This window comes from Bubalus bubalis, chromosome 9 (genome assembly GCF_019923935.1).
Source record: "Bubalus bubalis isolate 160015118507 breed Murrah chromosome 9, NDDB_SH_1, whole genome shotgun sequence".
In the NCBI taxonomy this organism is placed as follows: Eukaryota; Metazoa; Chordata; class Mammalia; order Artiodactyla; family Bovidae; genus Bubalus; species Bubalus bubalis.
Window position 1 is genome coordinate 74,145,293 of NC_059165.1, and position 23,530 is coordinate 74,168,822.

Here is a 23,530-nt window from a genome sequence, read left to right on the forward strand (position 1 = left end):
TGTATGAGTAGTATGTCTTCATTTTAAAATTGAAAAAATTTCCATACTTATTTTCTGTACTAGAAACGTGGTTTAATTTTATCATGTTTAAAAAAAATTACTTTAATTTACTTATCAAATGGACTTCCATCACTGTAACTTCTGCTGTCTATAGAAAATATTCAAATAAACATATGATAGTGCTACATCAGTGCATAGAAAAAAAATCATTCAAACTGAATCACACCACTGAAACCTAGGAGACTGTTCATGACATTGACATTGGTCATTAACTTGTATGGTCAAAATGATGCATGAGACAGAAATGCACTATCATACAATAATTTTATCTTACAAAATGCCGTGGTTAAAATAAAATGTAATCTGCTAAAACAGTAGTGTTTAATGGAAACAGTTTACACTGCTTTAATTTTTTATTTTTAATTAATTAAATATTAAATGAAAATAAAAATTCAGTTCTCCAGTCACACTTACCATAGGTTCAATTGCTGCCTGTGCCTGGTAACTACCATATTGACAGAGCAGCTCTGAAAGCCACAGTCTAAATGGTCTGACTTTTACTCCAAGGTCAAGGTTTAAGGAGAAGAAAGCCCTTAATCCCTTAACTAGAGCTGAAAAAATGACTAGAGATAATTTATAGAAGCTTTCTGCCTCAATAACTTTTGTGTAGTTTTGTAACAAGGGAACAAAGTAAGAGAAAAACAGAAAAAAGACAACGAGTTGAGAAGCAGGTGTCCATAAAGCTATGAATGGTACTTCATAGCTGATAGCTCATGGGAGGTAAATTTCCTTGTCTTTGTGCCAGAACTCATCCTAAAGCAAGATAGTAGATACACATCTTAGGATTTTAGGTTGTAAAAGAGAAATATGACTTGCCCTGTGAATGGATGATGAGGAAAGGGAGAAAGATTTGGACCTACTTTTCAGAAGGACCTTGTAAAGAAGAGTGCCAGTCAGTGAAGGTATGCACTGCCTCAACTGGGTCCAGGCTCTCTCACTGCACATGTTCAACTCGAGATTGAGTACAGAATGTGGAGCATTCCAGCATCCAGTGAAAAAATAGGTTTGGATGAGCCAGAAAGTTTGCTCCAATCTTTAGATTTTGTGACTCAGAATCAGAGAGGCATAAATGGACTTTTTTCTCCTCTTAAATTAGGAAGCCACCAGGTGTTACAACTTATCTGTATTCTCTTATTTCAGTCTGTGAAGTGGGTGGTACTTTTGTATTCCTCCCAAATCCTAACCAAAAGAACTGTTCTGGCCATATAGATAAGCCCAATCCTTTGACAGCTTCTCTATTGACACATACATGACTCACTTTGCCTCTATTTAAGGACTTGCTTTCTTCTTACTCTCAGTGAGGACTGAAGTAGCTCACAGTAAAAACAACATACTTAGACACTTTAGAAAACAGGGCCTAACAAAGGAGTGTATTAGGTTACAATAGTCCCTATGTCCAAAGAGAAGAATCCAGCTCCCGTGTGGCTTTTTTAATAAGATTGATTGGTGACTTGAGCCAGAGGTGTTTAAATTTAAACCAACAGTCTCTTAATGACAAGAATGAGATGATCTTACTTTTAAAACATAGTTGCAGATTAAATTATCTGAACAGTGGAAGAACTCACCTAACCTTGAAGCTCTATTTCTAAATATAAACAAATAGCCAAAGTCAAAACAACATGACAAATTTCAAATTAATTTTTCCCAAATGCACAGTGTTTTCACATATTTAATGGATTAATGCAGAGCCACTCTAAGCAAGAATTTGCTTTATTAGAAAACCACATCAAATCTGACCCAAAATAATTAAAATTGTTTACTGCTACCATGTGAGTAATGTTAGATGTATTTAATTCATTGATTTACTCTAAGGGTCTTGAGCTAGTATTTTAAAAATAACATTTCAAAGTGGTGTTTTACATTTAGAATTCACTCCCCTTTTATCTTTCCATAATCAATAAAATGAAGATGTTGGGCTAGATAACCTCTGATGCAGTGCTGTTTGTAATGAATAATTTTCAATATTTCTTCTAACCTTGTCTCTCTCACGAAAGATCTACCTTATTTCCTATCCTAGGGAAGTCTTGCTGTGCTTTCCCACCCCGTGCTACCCTTCAGCCTTCACCTATAATGGTCCCCCTGACCATTCTTTGTAGTGGTCACTACATACATGTAGTTTACTCATGTCTACAGCAGAGATAGAAACTGCAGACACACAAAGAGAAAAGATAAGGCACAGCCCCAGAGTGGCTGAGTCCCCAGAAGGAGAGATGAATAGCAGAATGAGTGGTTAAAACTGACAGTAAAAAGCTCGGTTACTGTCTGCCTTTCTCCAGATTGTTCCAGTGGGCAGTTTCTACAGAGATCACTGAATGTCTGGCTAAGAATTCTCTTCCGCTGAGCTTTGGTACCACCCGATTCTTCATTCCTTCTTTTGCTCTTTACCCTCATAACACTGCTAGTAACTTAACCAAGTTAAACTGCTACTTAACCAAGACTTTTTACCATTCAAGAATTTCTGCCTTTGCTCTACATTTCTGAAAACCTTAAATGTCCTTTACTGTCATAATGCTGTATTTCAATGTTTTATTCTTAAGCCAAAAAGGCAGGTGGGTTAAGAATAAAATCAGTGGTTCCCCTATTCAGATTTCTCATTTTGCTTTTTTTTCCTACTTACTTTGATGGCACATGACCTTTTGCTAATTATAACTCAATAGTGGTTTCTTTTTTGGATTCTCATGCAAATTTATCAATTTTTTTAGGCTATCATGCAGGTTAATAAGTTTGAGGGCAGATCCTGAGAGTTCAGTGAAATGTGTTTTCTTCATGTAGACTCAGAGTTTGAAAACGATCAAATCAGAATGAATTAATTGAGTAGAGAAAGAAGCAATGTGCAGACCAGGTAAGATATAATCAATAGAGAAAACAGATCTTAAATTAGATTGGGGTATATTGGGGTAAGTTTCTAGGGCAGTGTTCTTGTATGTATGGGTGTTAGGGAGGCAGAGAAGGAGAAATTTAGGTGAACTATATAAGAACCTACTCATTTAGTTTTTAGTCAACAAATATGCCCTGAGGTTTTTTTTTTTTTTTAATTTTTATTTATTTATTTTTGGCTGTGCTGGATCTTCATTGCTAATGGGCTTTTCTCTAGTTGCGGCAAGAGGGGGCTACTCTATAGTTGTGGAGCACAGGCTCTGGGACACAGGCTCAATAGAAGTGGCACGTGGGCTTAGTTGCTCCATGGCATGTGGGATCTTCCTGGCCCAGGGACTGAACCCATGTCTCCTGCACTGACAGGCAGCTTCTTTACCACTGAGCCACCAGGGAAGCCCTGCACTTAGCTTTTATCTTTGTCAGTACTGTACTGAACAAAACCATGGTGCATATGATAGACGTAGCCCTGTCCTGTGAATCTCACTCGTTGATAAGACGACAGACGTCAAATGGCTACAAATAAAGTATGTAATTGCAGAGTTTTTCACTCTGCACATAGAACGGGATTCTGATCATTTGAAAGACAATATACATGTAAAGAAAATGATCTTTCTCCAAGAGACATGAAAAGGTGTCTGTTAGTCTCAAAGTTAACATTAAGATGTCAAAATAAAAGTGCTCAGTTGATACAAATATATGTATATATATATCATATAATTATTGTACTAGGTTTGTTGATTGTTTCTTGGAAGATACAGTAGAATTATTAGAATTAAATGACCCTGGCATGAACCTAACTCTACATAGCTATGTTGCCTTGAGCATGTTATGTAACCTTTCTGAATCTATTCATTAATTTGAAATTGATGACAATTGACCTCACAATATTGTTCTAAATATTTAAATCATTTATGAAAATTGTCCAGTAGAAAAGTGGTGGTAATATAACACAGGGATATTTGAATAGATAATCACAGTGCTTTAATCACATGACCACATTTTTCATTTAGCAAAAACATTTAAAAGTGACCCTTTTAAAATTGGGGGCCTGAAATGGATTTGCAGGGAAGAGAAAACTATTAAACCATGGATCTTTGTTTAAGAAAATATTTGTACTGATACTCGTACCAAAGATTTTTTAGTAAAACCAAGTCAACAAAATTTTAAATGGCTATTGTTGGTGTGTCAAAGAGCAGTAACAAGCTTTTTTTCAGACCAAAGAAGTCTAAAAGTGGATGGAGGGGCTGTAAGACAAATAATCTTAAAATAAAAATTTTTGATATTTCTTTTATGTAGCCTGCATGATTTCCTTTCCAGCGTCTTTCCCCTACCACCTCTGGAACTGGGGCTGTGAGAGTGTATCAGTAAGGTGGTGCTGCCTAACAAACTACTCCAAACTGTGACTGATCATAGTAATTATTTCTTTGCACTCATGTGTCTCCTCTCCAACTGGGGTTCTGCTAATAGAGGCTGAGCTCAGCTAGCAACCCTGCTTCAACTGGGTCCAGCTGGACATGAGTTTTTGATATGGGTTGCACTCACTTTTGCTGCCTGCGTATTCATTTTGGGGCACAGAATGTAGAGACATCAGATGTCTTTGAGGGACCTTTTCATGGCACTTGCAGAGGCATGAAAGTGTAAGCAGAAATATATAATTCTGTGAAAGCCTAGACCAGCACTGGCATGTTGTTCCTTCTGCCCAGAGGCCATTGGCCAAAACAAATTGCATAACCAGATCTAAAGAGGCAAGGAAATATACTTTACTCCTTGAGACCGAGAGACTGTACTCTTACCTGGCAAAGATAACGGACTCTGTGTTCAAGTCCGATGGGAGTTATGTGCAACACAACTATATTCACATCTAATTTTGAAGAATTCTCATTATATAGATCAATAGAAAAAAAGACTAAAATGATAAAAAAGTATTATTGTATCATGAGTGTTGCCATGAGAAATTCTAATATACCTTTCAGAGTTTTGAAAGATTCCTTTGCTCAGTTGTTAAGCACCACTGGATAGTATTTTGAACATTTCAAAATAAACTTTCAGTGGAGCTGAAATGTACTAATTTTGAATACTTAGCCATCTGGAGCGTTAGATGTTTAATTACAGCTGAAAACTCATGAATGAACAGTATGAGGCAGTTTTTCTTTCCAGTGGATCCCAATTGTCTTTGTCTTTATTCTCAGGAGAGAAAAAAAAAGAAGATGCCAGCGGTCATATTGTGCTATTTCTTGGGCTTTGTTCTTTTCTTCTCTTTTTGTGTAAGCTCATCTTAGAAACATTGTCAAACCTTTTCAAGATCCCTGTCTCATTTCATAAAACATCAACTATAAATGCAAGTCTATCTGGTATGTAAAATAATAGTCATAGGAAAGTATTTTATTTTATTATGTCAACTGCATTTAAGGTCAGTGCCCTCAAAACTTAGGAGTTTTATATTTCTTTGGAAGCACATTCTTCCCTGTTCAATCTATTTAACACTCTGAATAACTAACGACAATTATAAACATAAAAGAAACGGTTCTATTTTCAGTATGAGAAGCAAAATGGTCTATAACAATTAAACTAAATAATTCAGAGGTTTAAAAAAATTAATCAGATGTGACACTACGTTTAAAATTTTGTAGCATTTATAACATTACAGATTTTAGTAATCTCATTTCTCCATTCTCTCCTGAATATACTAAAGGTCAGTAAAAACCAACTCGATAGGCACTATTTAATGCCCCTAAGGTATGTACAATCCTGTGCAAAAAAGTGGAGAACTCATAGACCTAGTTTCAGACCTTTCCCTGCCACTGAGGAGTTTGCAGTCTAGTTGAGAAGCAGAGACTGGTAAGAAATGCTGCTGCTGCTAAGTCGCTTCAGTTGTGTCCGACTCTGTGCGACCCCGTAGACGGCAGCCCACCAGGCTCCCCCGTCCCTGGGATTCTCCAGGCAAGAACACTGGAGTGGGTTGCCATTTCCTCCTCCAATGCATGAAAGTGAAAAGTGAAAGTGAAGTCACTCAGTCATGTCCAACTCTTAGCGGCCCCATGGACTGCAGCCTAGCAGGCTCCTCCATCCATGGGATTTTGCAGGCAAGAGTACTGGAGTGGGTTGCCATTGCCTTCTCTGCTGGTAAGAAATAGCCAACTGCAAATCTGGCACCATTATAATGTGCTACATTACTCACTTTTAAAGGTAACCTCCTCTTCTCCACACCATTTTAATTAGATCTATCCTCACCTTCTGTCATTATCTCTCAACACACTTTGCTTATTTTCTTCAGAACATCTGTTCTAGCTTGTGATTCAGTATTTGTATGCTTGCTTATTGCCTGTGACCCCCATTAGATTGGAAGCTCTGCTGGCCGCTGCCTGGTCTCACTGATCCACTGCCATTACACCTGGGGCTTAGCATAAGGGTGAGCATCCGTAAATACTGTGGAGTGGATGGCTAAGTGTGTGAGTGCAACAAAAATAAATAAATAATTATCACTACTTGAGTAAAATTAGAGGATTTTAGTTTGATTTGGTGATTATTTGGAGGGCACATAATTTCATTTTGTTCTTGTTTAGGAGGTAGTGTGTTAGGACAAAGGGGACAGTGAATGTCAAAGAAATGCCTATGGCCCCCTCCTCTGCTACCCTAGAGATATGAGTCAACACTTCGAGGAACAGAGTGTGAGGCTGTGGCCAACATAGTCTCAGGCTTCTGTTTCTCAAAGATAGGTCTTTGGGAGCCAAGTGTGTCATATTAACAGCATCTCGTTACTGACCATGCAATCATAATAGTAGCTATCTATAAAGTACTTGCAACGTGCAGCAATCTGTGGTTAAGTGCTTGGAGAGTGTAATCTCTGAACCGCAGCCCCGAGAAGTAGATAATATTACCAAACACTGAGGTGACTAAGGATCAGGAGAGGCTAAAGAGAACCAAAGCATCTCAGCTGGGAGTAGAACTCGGCCCTCTCTATCTCTGAGTTCATGCTCTTAGCCATACCTCTCTCAAGGAAAAGAGAAAATCAGCTCAGGGCCTAGTTCTTCTTCTGATCAATTTCATTTGATTCCTTCTTTCTTGTGCGTGAAAACTATTTTGGTACAGGCCTTTGTACATTCATTCAATGCATTGATGGTTATTGAACTTCTAGGCCCTTTAAGGGGCTTCCCTGATGGCTTGGTCTGTAAAGAATCTGCCTGACATGCAGGAGACTCATGTTTGATCCCTGGGCTGCAAAGACTCCCTGGAGAAGGAAATGGCAACCCACTCCAGTATCCTTGCCTGGGAAATCCCATTTTCAGAGGAGTCCATGGGGTTACAAGAGTTGGACATCACTTAGTGACTAAACCATCACCACCACCAGCCCCTTTAAGATACAAAAAATTCACTCATTCACCTAGTCACCTTGTTCCTGCACACCCCATTATGTGCTAGGTAGAATTCTGCTGCTGCTGCTGCTGCTAGCTAAGTCACTGCAGTTGTGTCCGACTCTATGCGACCCCATAGATGGCCGCCCACCAGGCTCCTCTGTCCATGGGATTTTCCAGAGTACTGGAGTGGGGTGCCATTGCCTTCTCCGAGGTATAATTCTAGGTGCTTATAATCTGTCAATAACTTACAGTTAAAGAGTCCTACTCTCATGAAATTTATATTTTAGATAGACAAATCCTCATAAATAAACAAAATAACTAATAAATTATGTTGCATTCTAAAAGGTGTTAGAATGGAAAAAACAAAGGATTAGGGGCTTGGCCAAGGGCTCAAGGAAAGAGGAAGGCCAGGTTGCACATTTAAACAGGGATTGCTGGTGAGGTCTCAGCAAGAAGCTAATATTTGAGCAAAGATATGAGGAAGTGAATGAACACCTGGTTAAAGGCTTTAAGGTGGAGTAAGGGGAATGCCTTCCAGGAGTTAACACTCCTGTGGTAAAAAAGCTAAACAAAGTAATTATAAATCATTGTAGCTGAGGATAATAAGCCTTAAACGAAGGTGTGCCCAGGTGTGCCCATGTGATGAGATCACAAAAGCATAGAAACTGAATGCCCAGGGGCATTTGGAAGTGTCTTGCTGAGGAGGTGATTTTTCATTCCTTAAACACAGGAAGTCTCCGGGTGATGGGGAGGCCTGACAGCTGGCAGAGGAACTCACATTCAGAAATAGACAAGGACTCTGCCTGGTGCCTGAAGGGGACAGAGGAGGTGATGGGTTAGGAAGGTGAACTGGAGTTAAATTATCGAGAACATTTCACTTCTTACACATGATGTGGGGGCCCTGAAGGACTTAAAGTGGGCCTGTTTTATTGATAAGAAAGTTGAGACTCCCAAGAAGAAACCTCCAGGGCTACAAAGCTACTAAGTGGTGGGCCAAGATTTTCTAAGCCCAAGCTTGTCTGACCTCCGAACCGTGATGACACCAGAATTCCCCCTACACATGTGGAAGGCTGTGATGTTAGTTACTGTAGAACAGTCAACTTTGTGAAGTGGGTGCCGTTCTGGTTAGGAGAGACTGGCCAGTGGGTTCCCTGCTTGGTCAGGTGTACAGAATCCATTCCGCCTAGCGCTCTCCTTTCCCAAGGAACCCCAAACTTACATCACAGGGTATTTTACACATATTTACATCACAGACGGGAGGGGCCAATCATATATTTTCCCTTTAGTAGTTGAATATGTGGTGTCATAGGTACACTTACTTCACAGAATCTCGCCCAGACCTGCGTGAGAACAAGACTAAACTACCTCAAAACAGACCATGAATGTATTCAGTCAAGAGGAATAGGCCCTATTTTTAGGAGTTAGAACAACAACTTGTAGAAACAGTTATGTTGAACAAACTTAAGTTTGATGTTTTAAATTGGAGGAGCATTAAAATTAGATGAGTAAATGTTACTCAATTGTGCATGATCATTATAGTTGGTTTTCTCTTTTCTGAAAAGGTAACTGTAGAAGCTACTGATATATCACACTGTTCTTTGAAGAGATGTTTTTTATGTGATGACGGTTAAAGAAAAGTCATGTATTAGCCTGAATGTCTTGTTTTTTTAATGTATCAATATACATATATTGAAAGTAAGGCCTGCAGTATTTATACCCTTCCTACTAGTGTGTGTGTGTATGAGTGTATATGTGTATGTACCTTTGTAAGTTCTAGGGAAAGATTTATAGAGGTATCAAATTTTCAGAATATACATGTAAATTTTAAGAACATGCTCATGCACAATATTAGTTGTGGGAAGATAGATCATGGACCTAAGAACCAATATATTATTTATGGTAGGTAAACTGAGGTTTAAAAAAAATAGGTCTCTGAAATTCAGTCACTTACAGAATGAAAAGTTGATCTGTTTCTGATCAAAGGTTCAGGCTGGGAATTTATGTCTAGGGAAGCTCTCCTCCATGCTTTGATTCAGAAATCAAGGCTGCTGGTTGCTCTGACATCTTGAATGCGTGTCTTCCAGGTGGTCCTGAGTGTTGCCATTGAAGTCTCTTTAAATGCGGAAAGAGCGGAGCAAAGCACACTTGGGTGTTGTTAATGGGTCTGGTCTGAAAGTGGCACACATCACTTCTGCTAATATGCCCAGGGAGAGTTCAGCTGCATGCCACACCTAATTGCAAGGGAGGCTGGGAAATGCAGTCGTGGGCCCAGAAAGGGGAGAGTGTATTTTGGGGGGAATATTATTATTATAAACATTTTTATTTTAAAAGACATTTTTTACATTTATTTTTTTAAATTGGAATATAATTGCTTTGCAATGTTGTGTTAGCTTCTGCTGTACAACAATGGGAATCAGCTGTAAGTATTCATGTATTGCCTCCCTCTTGAGCCTTCCTCTCCAGGGAAAGGAAATCCTCAGAAATCCCTGGTCTCTTAGAGGGTCAAGCATCTGCCTGCAACACGGGAGACCCGGCTTTGATCCGAGACCCAGGTTTGATCCCTGGGTTGGGAAGATCCCCTGGAGAAGGAAATGGCAACCCACTCCAGTACTTTTGCCTGGAAAATCCCATGGACGGAGGAACCTGGTAGGCTACAGTCCATGGGGTTGCAAAAAGTTGGACATGACTGAGTGACTTCACTTCACTTCACTTGAGCCTTCCTCCCACCCCACCAGCCTATCCTACCCCTCTAGGTGGGGAGAGTGTATTCTGGTGGGCAGCTGGAGGGCTTTGCCTTAACTGCTTACAGCTTTTGATTTATTTTTACATGCTGATGGGAGAATGATTCTGGTAGCAAAAAGTACCCTGTCTTTATTTGCTACAGATTCTGTGCACTAAACACTCCTAGTCAAGAAAGCAAATTCTCAGGACTTCCCTTGCGGTCCAGTGGTGAAGAATTCACCTGGCAGTGCAGATTCGATTCCTGGTTGGGGAACTAAAATCCCACATGCTGCAGGGCAACTGAGCAGGAGCACCGCAACCACTGAATCCCTGAGCTCTGGAGCCACGCCCACTGCAACCAGAGTCAGTTGGGCTGCCGCGATCCCATGTGACGCAATGAACATCTCAACTAAGACTCCTCTAAGCCAAATAAATAAATCTAGGGGAAAAAAAGTAGCCAAGTCTCATGGGTAACAGCTCTCTTGACTTACATTTCTCACTTTGTTAACTTTCTCATGATTTATACCAATTGAATTGTAGGGTTCATCACATTCAGGGCGATACCATTTTGAAATAATTAACTACTGATTCTCAAACTTCAGCAGGTTAAAATAAGAATTTTTTTTTTTTAAACTTCAGATCAGAATCACCTGGAGGGCTTGTCAACGCATGCATTGCCAGACCCAGAGTTTCCAGTGAGGATTGTTAATTGCACTTCTAACAAGTTTCAAGTGATGCTGATTTCGCATCCAGATCTTCAGGCTTTCAAACCATGCCTCGCCCTTCGCTAAAACGCTTGGGCCTTTCTCTGCTAGCATTCCCTCCCACCATCTTAGGTCAAAACTAGCTTTCTCTGACCCTAAAAGGACGTGAAGAGTTACCTGCTCACCTGTAAAACAAAACTGAAGTTCTTGAGCTGGTACGTGGTTTTGGTTCAATATTTTAGTCTCGAATTGTGCTTTCAACCAAATTTAGCTGGAGGGTTAACTGCTTGCTACTTGCTTTAAATTCTGAAGGGTAAGTGCTACCCTTCTAGTCCCTCTAACCTGACTTGTTTTTCTTCTTGTTTTGAGTTTTCTTTGCACTGCCTGAACTCAAGTATTGCTTGTCTGCTGGCTTACAAAATGATATTTAAACAGCCTTACTCTGAGGCTGCAATATGTCACTTTAGTTTCTCTTAGAAAGTGAAATACAAGTCAGCTTGACTCGGGATGTTGTGTTTGTTGAATCAAATGGCTAGCTGGTCTGGGACTTCTAAGGAATGTTTTTAAGTTAACAGCCTAATAATACTATTTTGAAATTATTAACTTATCCCCCAAAGGGGATAAGTAAAATAAGGTATTTTTTTGTAGTTTGACATCTTCAGTTTCACTCATTATTTGAACTAGTAGGCTTACTAATGGTTGCTGAAGGTTGCCTTTATAACTCCAAATGAATTGCACATTAAAATTTTTGTTGTTATTGTTGCTACTCAAAGAATTCTCTCTGGCAAACAGGAGTCTACATGAACTACACTCAGACCCTTTGACCCAATATGTCTGCTTGCTTCTCTTGGTGATTCACAGTAAGACACAACAGGTGCTAATCCACCTAGGGCTGGAAAGTGCAACATAGATTTGAGGCAACAGTGTCAAGTCTTACAGGTAATTAACTCAGCATGATTTAGCTGGATTTGTACCAAGTGTTTGTTTGCCCATGCTGAGAAAAATAATGCTCCGTCCCTTTCATTAGTGGATCTCAAAAACGCTTCACAGACATTAATTAATACTTATCACACACCCCATCCTCCCCATTTCCAGATGAGAAAACCGAGTGATAGCATCTGGCACAGTCATTTGGCTGCAGCCTTGAGGGTGGGTGCAGTGAAGTGTAGCCTATGAAACTCATTTTGGTCTTCTGACCTTGGGGTCATTCTTTTTCCTGTTGATAGAATGCTGTCACCACCTCTTAAACTTGGACAACCAAGTCTAGCCCTTGAATTTAACCTAACTTATTGAAAACCCAAGAAAAAACTGGCGAATTTTGGAAAAATAAAAGTCTTTGAGTTGTGTCTGACTCTTTGCAACCCCATGGACTCTAGTCTATGGAATTCGCCAGGCCAGAAGACTGGAGTGGGTAGCTGTTGCCTTCTCCAGAGGATCTTCCCAATCCAGGGATTGAACCCAGAGGCACCCACATTGCAGGTGAATTCTTTATCAGCTGAGCCACCAGGGAAACCCAAGAATATTGGTATAGGTAGCCTATCCTTTCTCCAGCGGGTCTTCCAGACCCAGACCCCTTCGAACTGGGGTCTCCTGCATTGCAGGTAGATTCTTTACCAGCTCAGTTATCAGGGAAGCCCTGGGAAAGAGAAGTTATTACATATTATGAAGATAATCATGAAAGGAGTTGCGGGTGTGTGAGCCCAGGTGTGTATGCTTCTGAACAGGTCTCTAACCTTGAGATAGGATTCTTTCTTGTTTAGTTGGCATTCTGTGAGTTTATTGGACTCTGCATTTGGAAAGAGTGACCAATGGAGTAGGCATGGTCATCTTTTTGCATGTCAAGTCATGGGTTAGCTGGGAACAGAGGTTTACCCTAGGGAGGTGTCCTATACCTCAACTTGGCTTTCTATTGGACAGGTAGCTTCTCCTCCATGCAAGAAAGGGGTGCAGCTAAACTCAGCTTCACACCAAGTGCCAGCACCTGGCCTTCCCTGAAATGCAGGTGCCCAGCTCAGGTGACTGACTGCCACTTGCAAGGCTGCTCTCAAACTTGTCTTAGGGGAAGGGACAGCATTCCTCTAGTTGGCCCCATGTAAGCCCAGGCCTACTAGTCCGGGTCCCCCTGTCTGCAGGGAGACCTATGCCTCTTCTGACCCCTCTTCTTTGAGTTCCAGCTTACACCAGGTGACATTGCTGTTTGCCCCAGTCGTTTGCACAGCAAGCCCATTCTAGAAGGTAGAGAGAGTTCTTGATTCTCATTTGGGCCTTCAGTCTGGGCATCTACATCACACAGTTCCAGTTTAGTCTCTCAGTTGTGTCCGACTCTTTGCAACCACATGGACTGCAGCATGCCAGGCTTCCCTGTCCATCACCAACTCCTGGAGCTTGCTCAAACTCATGTCCGTCGAGTCAGTGATGCCATCCAACCATCTCATCCTCTGTCATCCCCTTCTCCTCCTGCCTTCAATCTTTCCCAGCATCAGGGTCTTTTCTAAGGAGTCAGTACTTCACATCAGGTGGCAAAAGAGTTGGAGCTTCAGCATCAATCCTTCTGATGAATATTCAGGACTGATTTCCTACAGGATTGACTGGTTTGGTCTCCTTGCAGTCCAAGGGACTCTCAAGAGTCTTCTCCAACACCACAGTTCAAAAGCATCAATTCTTTGGCACTCAGCTTTATGTTTTTCTTTCTTTATAACAGTATAGTACACATTTAATTAACATTTCATATATACATATATAAACACCCCCACATGTGTAGTGATGGATATTCATCAACTTCAGATTTTCCTTATGAAAAGCCTTCATATGTCTTAAGATGGCAAAAAACATAGCTGCTGCTGTCCTGTATATAATCCGTACCTCTTTCCTTCTTGTCTGAGCTTTGGGTTCCATTTCTGTGCCTGAGGTCATTGTTGCTCTATGCTGCTCCATAAGATGATGTATATTTTTATTACTGCCTCCCTGGTAGTTTGGTGAGTCTCAAGTGATGAAGTTCCTTGGAATTATCTACTAGAGATCTTGATTTAAAAAAAAAAATGAAAACAATTTCAGCTTCCTGGACCCACTTGCAGAGATGCGGATTTAATAAGTCTGGGAGGGTCCAAATAGCTGTGTTTTTAACAGATATGCCTAGATCGTTTAAATGCATGTGGTTCATGGACCACACTTGGAGAAACATGAGTTGCTTTATTTTTTGCATTTGTTTATTTTGAGTACAGCCTTTGCCAGAGTTTTACTCTTGTAAAGTGGTGGTTGCTTATTTTGTTGGTTAAGCTACAAGAATAGCTTTTGCTACTTACCTGATCTCAAAACCTCTCCTCTTACAAATTGTCCTCTCCTGTCTGTGACCTCTTCATCCTCATGTGTTCTCAAGAAGCTTAACTTTTGGTAGGAGTTATAATTTAAAAATCTCCCGTTACACATTGTCTTAATACTGTTAAGCACCCCACATTATCTTAATATTGTTTAGCACCCCTTGCTGCTGCTGCTAAGTCGCTTCAGTCGTGTCCGACTCTGTGTGACCCCATAGACGGCAGCCCACCAGGCTCCACCGTCCCTGGGATTCTCCAGGCAAGAACACTGGAGTGGGTTGCCATTTCCTTCTCCAAAGCATGAAAGTGAAAAGTGAAAGTGAAGTCGCTCAGTCGTGTCTCTAGAGACCCCATGGACTGCAGCCTACCAGGCTCCTCCGTCCGTGGGATTTTCCAGGCAAGAGTACTGGAGTGGGATGCCATTGCCTTCTCTGTAGCACCCTTTAGGGGCAACTAATAAGTTTTTGTTCAATTAACTAGAATGGTATGCTTTTGGGTGGCCCAGTTCTTAGGAAATGATTATTATTGGTCAATTAAAAAGGTGTTTCTGTTCCTATGTGTATATACATACATAAATATACATTATACTATATAATAAAAATGAAAATGCAGTTTAAGTTTGGCAAGTTTGATTCCAGTCCATGACAGCTGTTAATATTATACATTACTACACTGGTTCTTCGTTTTATGATGGGCCATTTCCGTGGTCACTGCCCACGTGGTACACACACAAGCATAACTAAAATTTGTCCCTGTGGCCATTTTATTTCCTATGAGCCTTTTTAGAGAAATGGGATTACTCATTGGTTGAGTATTTTATTGGATTCCCTTGGGCATAAACGTGGGGAAGCTACATTTAAAGTACATTTTGGATGGGTTAGAAAAACTTGCTATTGTGAATGCCTTCGAACTGTATTCTGAGAAGTGCTCGTCTACCTTAAGATATAGCCATATGCTTAGAAAAATGAGTTTGGTTAATGATGGAATAAACAGAGTTAGACTCTTAATTCTGTACAGTCTCTCAGACTTAATACCCTCCATCTCTAAAAAGAAAATTCAGCATGGAGTATTTTCCAAACTTTTTTTTAATCCAAGTCATCTTTGAGGAATACTATTTTTTTTTTTTTTTTTGGTAGAAGCATAAATTGGGACATGCTGGCTGAAGTTAAGCCCCTGCTTTTCTGCTACCCTGTGGTTCTGAATACTTATAGATAAGCAAGATTTGTCTTTCTGCACAGTTGGGTCAGGAAATTCCATCCACTTAGTTGCAGCTCTGGGGTTGAAACACTATTAATTTGTGGCTTCAAAGTCTATATTCACACCATTCCACTGACTAGAGCTGCTCATTCTAATTGTTTTAAACATTGTTGCTGTTAAAAAAAAGAGGCTCCAAAGACTGCCTCCAGAGGTTGCTCAATTATTTAAGATGCTGATGCAGAAAAGCAATACATCCTTAGAAAGGCATGCCATTAATTAACATGTCTTCTGGCTTGTCATTGTCCTTCCCTTCTTATCCAGTTGTCAAGTTTGTTTAGTCCATTAATGACTAGAGGATAGAGTTTTGCTGCAGCGCTAGAGGTCTTCTAAGAATGTGAATTATTAATGAAAAGCTTCATTTGGTTTCCACCTTTCCTTGTGTGTGGAAGTGGAGGAGGTGGTGAGATGATATGGGGAGAAGATGCTTGTATCCTATACAGTGGTCTTTTTTTTTGGGGGGGTGTTGCTGTATTAGGAATTGGAGAGGGAAATGGCAACCCACTCCAGTATTCTTGCCTGGAGAATCCCAGGGATGGGGGAGCCTGGTGGGCTGCCATCTATGGGGTCGAACAGAGTTGGACACGACTGAAGTGACTTAGCAGCAGCAGCTGTATTAGGAACTTTTATCTTGATGCTCACCAGTGGGCTGATTTCATGATAAAAATGCTTCAGCAAGGTTCTGTGTCTGTGTGTGTTGGAGGCTCTGAGGGCTTTTATTATTGATATCTTAATCACTTTACAAGTTGCATATCATATACTGTGCTTAGAACTGTGCTTCCACTGCCCAGACCAATCTGTTGCAAACCATTGATTCATTCAGTAAGTGTGGGATACATTGGTTACCCTCCCACCCTGAGCCAAAGAGTTCCCTGCTCAGGTTTGATAGATTCTGGGGACCTTTACGAGACTGAGCCACCAGGGAAGCCTCTAAAACTAACACATTCTGATGAATTTAACACATTCAGAAGATGTTACATGGGTATTTAGACTGCTTTCTCCAAGTCAGTTCAGATGGTCATCTGGAAGCCTAACCACTTGGAGCCATAAACAGGCAGGTGTGGAACAGGCAGGCTGAATCCTCTGGCTCAGGATGGACAGTATAAAATTAATTTAAAACACAAAGAAATTTCACTTGTGCCTTAAGACCTGAGTTGCTTCCACAGTGTTTCTGCAAGTGAGTCTGTTTCTGAAAGCAGAGCTCTAATCTGTATTGACTGTCTCTGTGTCTGTAGGTGTGTCTGATGTGTCAGCCAGCAGGTGCCTATGTGGATCAAAGATGCAGTGACCAAAGGTAGTGGCTGTTCTTTTTTCTCCCACCCCGTCTTTGTGAGGAAGTGCTTGCATCTTAATCAAGAATAGTACATGCTTGTAGGAGTCTAATATTTTTTTCATTATAATTCATAACTGTGCAGACAGCAAAGTGCCTCAGTCCCAGGAAATAAGCTCTCTAAACACTGCTCACCAGTGTTTCTTTCTCTACTCCCTGACTTGGAGTTTTCCCCTTGGTGTGTTGCAGCTGGCTTGTCCTAGCCCACAAAAGCCTACATCGTGCAAATCTCATATCGCCATGTTCAGTGATGGTAGGTAGCTTGAGACCAGCCAAGTTGAGAGTATTTACAAACCGGGCTCTCCCTTAGAGAAGACTGACTGTCAAACACCACTGGATTCTTCCCGTCTAATCTAGTCTCCTAGGACTGATTTTTTGGCATGTAGAACTTCAGTATGTGTACTATTTGATCTGAATTAATCTGTTTCTTTGGATTTGATATCTTTGATTTATTTATCAATTAATATTTGTGTACATACTAGATGCTGGGCACTGTGCTAGGTTCTGTGGGTAAAATATAGTCTTATATTTACAATTATTTATATTTAATTTATAATATATTGAAAGTCTTATCCTTTTAAAATGACAGTTTTATGAGTTTTATCTTGTTTTTATTTACATAATTATTTAATACATATAATAAATTATAATATTAAGCTGGCTTTTTATTATATTTATAATGTTGCACAAACATCACTTTTTAACTCTAGAACATCTCATCACCCTCAAAAGAAATCACAGATCTCATCTCCTGTCAACTGCTAATCTCTTTGGATTTGCCTATTCTACTGGACACTCCATATTAATTAAATCATATTACAGATGGATTTTATGTCTGCTGTCACTTAGCATAATGTTCTTTTAGGGTGCCTCCACGTTGTAGCATGTGTCATTACTTAATTCCTCTTTATGGCTGGATAGCATTCCAGTAAATGTACAACATATTGTCTATTTTTCTATAATAGACGATTTCCAATGTTTGACTATTATCAATAATGTTACTGTGAACATTCATATATACTCTCGTGTATGAACATCTATTTTTTAATTGTTTTTATTTTTTATTGTGGTATAGTTGATTTATAATGTTGTGGTTAGATTCAGGTGAACAGAAAAGTAAGTCAGTTATACATATATCCATTCTTTCTCAGATTCTCTTCCCATATAGATTATTACAAAGTATTGAGTAGAGTTCTATAAGGAAGGTTATAGAAGGTGCTATAAGGTAGGTTCTTGCTGGTTGTCTATTTTATATATAGTGTTTGTATGTTAATACCAACCTTTTAAGTTATCCCACCCTGGACCAGTGCTTCCCCTTTGGTAATCATAAGTTTGTTTTCTTAATGTCTGTGAGTCCGCTTCTGTTTTGTAACTAAGTTCATCTGTATCTTTTTAGATTCCACATGTAAGTGATCTCATGATATTTGTCTTTCTCTAGTTGACTTTATGATAATCTCTAGGTCCATCCATATTGCTGCAAACGTCATCATCTTGTTCTTTTTATGGCTGAATAGTATTCCGTTGTGTATATGTACCACATCTTTACCCATTCCTCTGTTGATAGACATTTAGGTCTTTTTCAGGTCTTGGCTAGGGTAAATAGTGCTGATATGAACTTAGACGTGCATGTATCTTTTTGAATTACAATTTTGGTCCAGGTATATGCCCAAGAGTAGGATTGCTGGATCATAGGGTAGCTCTATTTTCTGTGTTTTAAGAAACCTCCATAGTGTTTTCCTTAGTGGTTGCACCAATTTATATTCCCACCAACAGTGTAGGAGGATTCCCTTTTCTCCACGCCCTCTCCAGTATTTATTGTTTGTAGACTTTTTGATGATGGCTGTTCTGATGGGTATCAGGTGATACCACATTGTGTTTTTAAATCTTTTGGGTATATAGGTATATACATGGGAATAGCACTTCTGGGATTATAACTTTAATTTTTTTGAAGAAATGTGAAATTGTTTTCAAGTGTCTGTTCTAGTACACATTTTTGCCTACATTAAGATTATAATTTCAATGTATCCTTTCAACAAGTTTTATTTTGCAACTTTTAAAAATTATAGTCATCTAGTGTGTATATGGAGTGGTATCTCAGTGTTGTTTTTTAAAAAAATCTCCCTGATGCCTAATGACTCTGAGTGTTTTTCACACCTTATTGGCTATTATGTATTTTATTCAAATTTTGCCTATGAATTCTAGACTTCAGTCAAATACCATTTGTAAATAATACTTTTTGATAATGTTCTTTGTATAAAAATTTTAATTTTGATGTCTTTTTTTTTTTAATCCACTGGTTTCTTTTGCTTTAGGTGTCATGTTTAAGAGTCTGTTGCTTACTTCAGCTTTGAAGATTTACACTGAAATTTCCTTTAAGAGTCTGACATTTTTGTTCTTGTTGGAAGTTTGTGATTTGAATCGGTCCCTCTACTTGTTTAGGTGTATTCAGATTTCCTCTCTTCTTGAATCAGCTTTAGCATAGCAATTGGTGTGTTTCTAGGAATTTGTCTGTTTTATATAGGTTCTAACTTACTGGCATACAAGTATTTATTGTATTCTCTTTTTACCCCTGGAGAGTTGATAGCAGTGTATCCATTTTTATTACTCACTTTAAGCCTTTGAGTAGAGTGGCTAGGTTATGGACTGGGTGGTTACATTATGGATTTAAAATTGATGAGTCACATTTTCTTTACAAGTATTAAGTTAGTTTGCCACAGTTGGGTGGATACTAGTTGAAGATATAATACTCCTGAAGCAAAGACAAAGGACAGTTACCATTAGCTAGGACAGCAAAATTTTTTGGTGCTATTTGTATATCAGATCAGATCAGATGAGTCCCTCAGTCGTGTCTGACTCTTTGTGACCCCATGAATTGCAGCACGCCAGGCCTCCCTGTCCATCACCAACTCCTGGAGTTCATCCAGACTCACGTCCATCGAGTCAGTGATGCCGTCCAGCCGTCTCATCCTCTGTCGTCCCCTTCTCCTCCTGCCCCTAATCCCTCCCAGCATCAGAGTCTTTTCCAATGAGTCAACTCTTTGCATGAGGTGGCCAAAGTACTGGAGTTTCAGCTTTAGCATCATTCCTTCCAAAGAACACCCAGGGCTGATCTCCTTCAGAATGGACTGGTTGGATCTCCTTGCAGTCCAAGGGACTCTCAAGAGTCTTTTCCAACACCACAGTTCAAAAGCATCAATTCTTTGGCACTCAGCCTTCTTCACTCTCACATCCATACATGACCACAGGAAAAACCATAGCCTTGACTAGATGAACCTTTGTTGGCAAAGTAATGTCTCTGCTTTTGAATATGCTATCTAGGTTGGTCATAACTTTCCTTCCAAGGAGTAAGTGTCTTTTAATTTCATGGCTGCAGTCACCATCTGCAGTGATTTTGGAGCCCAGAAAAATAAAGTCTGATACTGTTTCCACTGTTTCCCCATCTATTTCCCTTGAAGTGATGGGACCCGATGCCATGATCTTCATTTTCTGAATGTTGAGCTTTAAGCCAACTTTTTCACTCTCCACTTTCACTTTCATCAAGAGGCTTTTGAGTTCCTCTTCACTTTCTGCCATAAGGGTGGTGTCATCTGCATATCTGAGGTTATTGATATTTCTCCCGGCAATCTTGATTCCAGCTTGTGTTTCTTCCAGTCCAGCATTTCTCATGATGTACTCTGCATATAAGTTAAATAAGCAGGGTGACAATATACAGCCTTGATGTACTCCTTTTTGTATTTGGAACCAGTCTGTTGTTCCATGTCCAGTTCTAACTGTTGCTTCCTGGCCTGCATACAGATTTCTCAAGAGGCAGATCAGGTGGTCTGGTATTCCCATCTCTTTCAGAATTTTCCACAGTTTATTGTGATCCACACAGTCAAAGGCTTTGGCATAGTCAATAAAGTGGAAATAGATGTTTTTCTGGAACTCTCTTGCTTTTTCCATGATCCAGTGGATGTTGGCAATTTGATCTCTGGTTCCTCTGCCTTTTCTAAAACCAGCTTGAACATCAGGAAGTTCATGGTTCACATATTGCTGAAGCCTGGCTTGGAGAATTTTGAGCATTACTTTACTAGCGTGTGAGATGAGTGCAAATAGCAACACGAAAAAGGTGATGCTCATTCAATGGATTGTGTTATAGGTGAAGAACCCTGAGTTCATGGAACCCAAATCTTTTATAATGGGAAGTAAGTATGCCTACCCTTTGCTCCACAGGGAGGCATTCAATTTTTAAGGCTCTTTGCTATACAAACACCTTAAATATAGTCTGGAACAAAGTGCAGTTTGTGCTTTACATGCAAAGACATGCAGAAATAAGAGAAACTCTGGAGAATGATCTTCAAAGTCAGAGGAGTATGCAGAAAGTAGGGCATGAGAGACAGCAAGGACTTCTGATTTCAGTCTGTGTGGAGGGATGTCAGGCTTCCCTGGTGGCTCAGTGGTAAAGAATCCACCTGCCAATGCAGGAGACACAGGAGACCTAGGTTCCATCCTTGGGTCAGGAAGATCCCCTTTAGGGAATAGCAACCCACTCCAGTATTCTTGCCTGGAGAATTCCATAGACGGAGGAGCCTTGCGGGCTACAGTCCATGGGGTCTCAAAGCGTCAGACATGACTGAAGCGACTGAGCGCACACGCACGCACAGAAGGATGCTGTTGTAGGGTTTTGAGGAAAAGTGGCACATGTTCATTTATATTTTGAAAGAATCACTCTGCTTCGGTGTAGAGGTTAAACTGTATGGAGGGGGGAAAGACTATATGGAGAAAAGAGAGCAGTTAGGAGGCTATCAAAATATGCAGGTCAGTGATAATGATGATTAATTTAGTGGTGGAGGTAGGGATAAGTGATCAGATTGACAGTTTTGATGGCAGAATCCACTGGATTTTGCTGGCAGGTGGGATCAAATTTGGGAAGAAAATAGCAGTTAAATAGGGCTTGTATGCTTTCATCTGATCCACGGAATGCATGATGGTTCTATTTACTGGAATGGATAACCTTGGGGTAGAATTAAGGTTGTTGTCGTTTAATCACTAAGCCGTGTCCAACTCTTGTGACCCCATGGACTGTAGCCTCCCGGCTCCTCTCTTCATGATATTTCTCAGGCAAGAATACTGGAGTGGGTTACCATTTCCTCCTCCAGGGGATCTTCCCCACTCAGGGATGGAACCCATGTCTCTTGCGGCTCCTGCACTGGCAGATGGTAAACGCTGAGCCACCAGGGAAGCCCAAAATTAGGTTGGGGAACTATAATCCAGAATACTATTTTGGAGTTATATGAAAGGAGAAAAGGTTAGTACTCCCTTGACAGAGATGCACGAAGCCCTTGGCCTGACAACACACATATGGTTAAGGCATTTCCAGCTCCTTTGTAGCATCTAACCACTGTTTTTGGGACTGATAAACCAATTTGCAGGACAGGGATAGAGATGCAGACATTGAGAATGAACTTGTGGACACAGCAGGGGAAGGGGAGAGTGTGACAAATTGAGAGAGGAGCATTGATATATCTACACTCCCGTGTGTACAATAGATGGCTAGCAGAAAGCTGCTATAGAGCACAGAGAGCTCAGCTCGGTGTCCTGTGATGACTTAGAGGGGAGGGTTTGGGGACTGGGAGGGAGGCTCAAAAGGGAGGGGGTATATGTATATATATGGTTGATTTTTACAGCAGAAACTAACACAATATTATAAAGCAATGGTGGCTCAGAGGTTAAAGCATCTGCCTGCACTGCAGGACACCTGGGTTTGATTCCTGGGTTGGGAAGATACCCTGGAGAAGGAAATGACAACCCACTCCAGTATTCTTGCCTGGAGAATCCCATGGACGGAGGAGCCTCGTGGGCTACAGTCCACAGGGTCGCAAAGAATAAGACACGACTGAGCAACTTCACTTCACTTCACTTAAAAAAGAATACAGTTGACATCCAGGATAGATGCAGGGGACATCACAGGGTATAGAAATCAGTGGTTATGAAGAGATGAAATCTGGAGATGAACTATTGACTCCCAAATGTTATATTTGTCATTTAAAGTCCTGAGACTTCATAAGAAACACTGGAATAGAGTATAAATAGAAAATGAAGTCAAAATACTGAATCCTGGTGTCCTTCTGACATTTGGGGGTCAGAAAGAAGAGGATTCAGCAAGTGAGAGGAAAAATCAGGAGACAACTTGACCTTGTGTGCACGTGAGCTCAGTCATGTCCGACTCTTTGCAACCCCATGGACTGTAGCCCACCAGGCTCCTCTGCCCATAGAACTGTCCAGGTAAGAATACTGGAGTGGGTTGCCATTTCCTACTCCAGAGGATCTTCCTGACCCTGGGTAAGTAAAACCGATGGTAAAGGTAATAAGGGTGGTCCCAACACTAGGTGGGGGCCTGTCTTTGTTTAGAAAATACAAATTCCAAAATAACTTTGAGTCCCTTGGCATGTAAATTGCAGATATTATGATTTTTAATCTGCTGTTCATGCAAATTAAGTAGGGATTTGGAAGGATGAGGGTGAAGGGGTAGAGTTTTGGTGAAGGGACTGGGAATAAGGGGAAAGTAGATGACAACGTGGTGAGGTGGCTGGAGAACTTGTAGATTTTGTTTTAGTTGCTAGGAAATAAATCCACTTGTTTGCCCAAGCCGTTAGTGATGTGTACTACATAGAAATGCTTTTGGCATCTGTGTGTGTTGATGTGTGTGAGAACTAAGTTGTCTACATCTGATGCAGAGTGGAGGGGAGTGGTGAAAGAAGCCACAAGTTTAAAGAGAGGAGTATTGATGTAAATATCTATAGAGGATTGAAGCTAGAATTGAGAAGGGCAGGGAAATCAGAGGGATTGCAGGAACCTTCTGGTCAGAAAACGAGCTGGCATCTAGGTTACACTTATGTGAACAAGTAGCTGTTTGAGTCTCCCATCATATTAACC

The 23,530-nt window shown here is 40.4% G+C and overlaps 1 long non-coding RNA gene and 1 other non-coding gene across 2 annotated transcripts; one reads left to right on the top strand and one right to left on the bottom strand.

Annotated features, from left to right (window-relative positions):
* Positions 1–7,623: 7,623 nt before the first annotated feature.
* LOC123335098 lies at positions 7,624–9,705 on the bottom strand. The gene is made up of 2 exons (XR_006553434.2): positions 9,244–9,705; positions 7,624–8,102 (listed from the first exon to the last, which is right to left on the bottom strand). It is a non-coding gene; the product is annotated as an uncharacterized LOC123335098 (long non-coding RNA).
* A 12,175-nt stretch (positions 9,706–21,880) lies between these two features.
* Positions 21,881–22,004, top strand: LOC112587182. Its single transcript, XR_003111708.1, has one exon. It is a non-coding gene; the product is annotated as a U6atac minor spliceosomal RNA (small nuclear RNA).
* Positions 22,005–23,530: the final 1,526 nt, after the last annotated feature.